Source organism: Choloepus didactylus, chromosome 16, assembly GCF_015220235.1.
Source record: "Choloepus didactylus isolate mChoDid1 chromosome 16, mChoDid1.pri, whole genome shotgun sequence".
Taxonomy (NCBI): domain Eukaryota; kingdom Metazoa; phylum Chordata; class Mammalia; order Pilosa; family Megalonychidae; genus Choloepus; species Choloepus didactylus.
In genome coordinates, this window is record NC_051322.1 from 57,427,328 (window position 1) to 57,432,611 (window position 5,284).

A 5,284-nucleotide genomic window follows, 5' to 3' on the forward strand; every position below is an offset into this window, starting at 1 on the left:
GTCTGCTTGCCCCTTACTCATCTGCGTTCACAGGGGCTGTATTTCAACGAATTTCTATTATATAGCCAACCATCATCCTAATTTGTGTCTACTTGGGTATTTTACTAGGAAATGCCATTTCTAATTTTTAGAAGGGAAAATAAGTTTCTTCAATCACTGGACTTACATAAATGGCAGTAACTTAATTAAGGTATAAAAGATGTATGAGATGTAGTTTTAAAAAAATCACATTTAGAATGAACATAATGGTTTATTTCAGTCCACATTGCACATTTGGCCTTGATACATATATGAATTACACAGGAGGTTTCTTTTTATCACAGTTTATGTCTGGATTCATATAGATTTATTGACTCTGAAGAGCTGTTGGTCAGTGCTTTTTTTTTTTAACTCCAAAAAAACATTACTTCATTTTAAAAAGTATCTTGAACACATAAAACAAGGCAACATTTATTCTTTTTTCTTCTCTTCTGGTACGGGATGTGTTGGTGGCTCCTCCACTGTTGCACTGCTGCTCTCTGAGCCAGTGTTGCTATCACTGGTTCCTTCCTCTGCCGTACTGTCCACCCCTCCTGCCCACTCTCCTTGTCCTCAGTAGATGTGCCTCCTTCACCATTCTGTTGGCCTTCTGTTGTTTCTTTGAGATGTACCTCCTCTGTTTCCATTGGAATGCTCTCATCGTCCTTCTTTTCTTCGATTTTATTAGCCGCTTGCTCTTCCCCAGGAACAATACTGCTCTGGCTGTGTTCAGCTTGTTCTGCTGCCTCTTTCTCCCTTTCCTCCTGACTTTTGCAGGCCTGTTCCTCTGCCTGTGCAATTTCAGCTGCAATTTTCTCCATATCCACTTCTCCCTTCAAACCACACAAACTTTTAAGTTCATTGTTAAATGAATCAGTGCTTTCCAGGAATTTCTTCTTCTTTTCTTGGTGTCACTCCTCTGTTTGAAGAAGTTCAGCTTCTAGTTTTCACTGATGAACCATTAGGGACTGGACCTGACATTTGAGGACCTGCATCCTAGCTGTTGTGACAACTGACCAAACATCCGGTACCACACTCTCACTAAGGATTTCACTGGTGAGGTGGTAGTTTCCCTGGAAATGGATGGTGGCTGTATGCTTCATTGAAAAACCATCATCGTAATCATCTGACTCTTCAAGAGGCTGAATGCTCATGCAAGGTTCTCCTTTCTCCATGCTAGACTGTTGACTTTCTTCCTCTAAAGCAGCTTCTGCATGACTTTTGTGTGTGTGTGTGTGTGTGTGTGTGTGTGTGTGTGTTTGTAACCAATCCTTTATTGAAACTGGTAACTTGCACACTTTATAATAGAACAACAAAAATAATGTTCAATGTATACAGCCTTTGTGTGGACTATTCGGCTACACACAAGGTGTAGTGATAACACAATCTAATCTTCATAATAGTTTGTGCACAAAAAAAGACACCAAAGAGACAACATGTGAACATTACAGTGAAATGACATCACAGGTCCAGTGAAAATTCAGCATAATACAAAACATACCAATCTATTGCAAAGGACATTCTTTCTAAATACCCAGCTTCCATTCAGTAGTAATTTACCCAAAGTCTGAGGCAAATATATGTTGTGTAGTTATAAGTCTCTCACGTGATGCAACTTCTACATTTAGGTTTGCTATTCCCTGCTTCAGATATAAATTCTCTGGGTCAGACATTTGGAGACATTGTCTTTAATTTCAACAGTTCCAGTTTTGAAACTATTCTGAGTTTTGCCATTAATTCTTTTTGATGCCAATGTTCCGACTTGAGTGACCAGTCTTGAATGTTAGTCACTTGCACTGGAAAGGAGGTGATAGAAGAATGCACCATATTTGGGGTGTTATGCTTTTCAAGTTCCAGATGTCTTTTAGATGTCATATCGATGGGTGAGGAAAGTTTTTGCATGGTGTGCCAGTTTGTATATATTATGTCCCCCAGAAAAAGCCATATTCTTTTACGCAGTCTTGTGTGGGCAGATGTATTAGTGTTGATTAGATTGTAATTCTTTGATTGAGTGTTTCCATGGAGATGCGGCCCACCCAACTGTAGGTGATAAATCTGATTGGATAATTTCCACGGAGGCATGGCCCTGCCCATCCAGTGAGGGCCTTGATTAGTTTACTAGAGTACTATATAAGCTCAGACAGAAGGACTGAGCTTGCTACAGCCAAGAGGGACACTTTGAAGGATGCACAGGAGCTGAGAAAGGGACATCCTGGGAGAAAGACATTTTGAAACCAGAACTCTGGAACAGACACCTGCCACGTGCCTTCCCAGCTAACAGAGGTTTTCCGGACGCCATTGGCCATCTCCAATAAAGGTACCCGATTGTTGATGCATGACCTTGGACACTTTATGGCTTTAAGACTGTAACTTTGTAACCAAATAAAACCCCTTTATAAAAGCTGATCCATTTCTGGTGTTTTGCAAAACAGCAGCATTAGCAAGCGTGGCATCAAATTTGTTATCGAATGCCTCTACTTTTATCTGCACGGCTTTGGCTTTGATGTGAAGACTGCACGACTTTTTCATTTATGTAAGCAAGGTATGCGGGGGAATTATGATAGGCCTTCATAGATTCATTATACTCTATCTTTTCTGCTTCATATTTGTTTAATATTCTTGTTTCTTTTCGTCAGTGAGATCTTGCCACATGCCACCAATAATCTTGCCAATTTCCCAAAACTTTAGGTCAGGGTTAGAAGTCTTTACTTGGTCCTAGACCTTTCTGCTGTACCTCAGGTAGGGCATCAGTGGCTTATCTGGTGGCTCTGGGGGTTTTGGAATCATAATACCTGAGGATGCCATGACCCAGCTGTTGGTGCCCGGTTCCCTCCCAGCCTGCAGTTGTTGTAGGTGAGATGACTGCATGGATTGTATCCCACAAACCCTGGTGTGCTGGGCATTTGTGTTGCAGGAGCTGGGGTGGGAGGTGGGGCATAAGATGGTCTTTTTGACATTTTGGAAGATTAAGGTCTCAGTTCCTTAAGAATGAATATGAGACACCAAGGGCAGAAAGCACACCTGTAGCTCTGGCTACGCTTCCCTTTTGGTCAATGCTTTTTAAGATGATTCCAGATACTGTATTGCTGCTGATTCCCTACCAACATTTTAGGAAAAATTATTCACAAACATTCCAGTCTGTCGGAACTGGACATTTAAGTGATTTTCTCTAGTATTTGGTTCGAATTTTTGGAAAATACATAAATAATAGAAAGGATTCTATCAAAGCATATTGAGAAAAAGAGAAATTGTTAACAGTCTTTGCCTTGGATTTGGTAACATAAAAACATTCAAAGCCACACCAATGTTCATAGTGGTATTATTCACAATTGCCAAGTGTCCATCAATGGATGAATGGATAAAGAAAATGTGGTATATACATAAGATGGAATATTATTCAGCAATAAGAAGGAATGAAGTTCTGATGCATGTGACAACATGGATGAACCTTGAGGACATTATGTTGAGTGAAATAAGTCACGTGCAAAAGGACAAATATTGTATGATTTCACTAACATGAGGTCATTATGATAAGTAAACTCATAGAGTTAAAATCTAAAATACAGGTTATCAGGAAATAGAATGCAGGTAGAAAATGGGGAGCAGATACTTAATGTGTGCAGAATTTTTAAATAGGTTCAATTTAAATGTTTGGAAATGGATAGAGGTGATGGTAGCACAATATGGTGAGTGTAATTAACAGCACTGAATTATGTGGATGAATGCGGTTGAAAGGGGAAGTTTAGAGTAGAGTATGTTACTAGAAGAAAAGCTAGAGGATAAAACAGGGGACTGTATAACACTGAATCCTGTGGTGGATCATGACTGTGATTAATAGTACAAGTATTAAAATGTTCTTTCATGAATGAGAACAAATGTATGTCTCTATTGCAAGGAATTAATAATAGAGTGGTATATGGGAAAAATGCACCTATTGCAAATTATGGACTATAGTTAGCAGTAATAATAATGTTTTAATATTCTTTCATCAACAGTAACAAATGTACCACATCAATGCTAAGGGTCAATAACGGGCAAATAAGGAGTATGGGATGTGTTGATTGTGGTGAGAAATGCACAACTATGGGATGATACTGTGAGCCATTGATTACACCCTTTGCATAGATTGTATAATATATGAATATATCCCAATAAAACTGCTGGGAAAAAAAGATGGACATTTAGCAAAATTATACTTTTGCTAAATAAGTGATCATGGGCTTTCAAAACAGCAAAGATCTTAGAAAAGCATTTAAAAACATGTATCACAGTACAGAGGGAGGCGGGGCAAGATGGCAGACTGGTGAGCTGTATGTTTTAGTTACTCCTCCAGGAAAGTAGGTAGAAAGCCAAGAACTGCGTGGACTGGACACCACAGAGCAATCTGACTTTGGGCATACTTCATACAACACTCATGAAAACGTGGAGCTGCTGAGATCAGTGAAATCTGTGGGTTTTTGCGGCCAGGGGACCCGCGCCCCTCCCTGCCAGGCTCAGTCCCGGGGGAGGAGGGGCTGTCAGCTCCGGGAAAGAGAAGGGAGAACTGCAGTGGCAGCCCTTATCGGAAACTCATTCTACCGATTCAAACTCCAACCATAGATAGACTGAGACCAGACACCAGAGAATCTGAGAGCAGCCAGCCCAGCAGAGAGGAGACAGGCATAGAAAAAAAACAACACAAAAAACTCCAAAATAAAAGCGGAGGATTTTTGGAGTTCTGGTGAACATAGAAAGGGGAAGGGCCCTGAGGCGCATATGCAAATCCTGAAGAAAAGCTGATCTCTCTGCCCTGTGGACCTTTCCTTAATGGCCCTGGTTGCTTTGTCTCTTAGCATTTCAATAACCCATTAGATCTCTGAGGAGGGCCCGGTTTGTTTCTTTGTTTGTTTGTTTTTTGTTTCTTTGTTTTTTTTTTTTAATCCTTTTTTCTTTTTCTAAAACAATTACTCTAAGAAGCCCAATACAGAAAGCTTCAAAGACATGCTATTTGGGCAGGTCAAGTCAAGAGCAGAACTAGGAGAGCTCTGAGACAAAACGCAATAATCCAGTGGCTGAGAAAATTCACTAAACACCACAACTTCCCAAGAAAAGGGGGGTGTCCGCTCACAGCCATCATCCTGGTGGACAGGAAACACTCCTGCCCATCGCCAGCCCCATAGCCCAGAACTGCCCCAGACAACCCAGTGTGACAGAAGTGCTTCAAATAACAGGCACACACCAGAAAACTGGGCGTGGACATTAGCCTTCCCTGCAACCTCAGCTGATT

General features: G+C 40.7%; 1 pseudogene; it reads right to left on the reverse strand.

Annotated features, from left to right (window-relative positions):
* Positions 1–450: 450 nt before the first annotated feature.
* On the reverse strand, positions 451–2,975 carry LOC119511782 (annotated as a pseudogene).
* Positions 2,976–5,284: the final 2,309 nt, after the last annotated feature.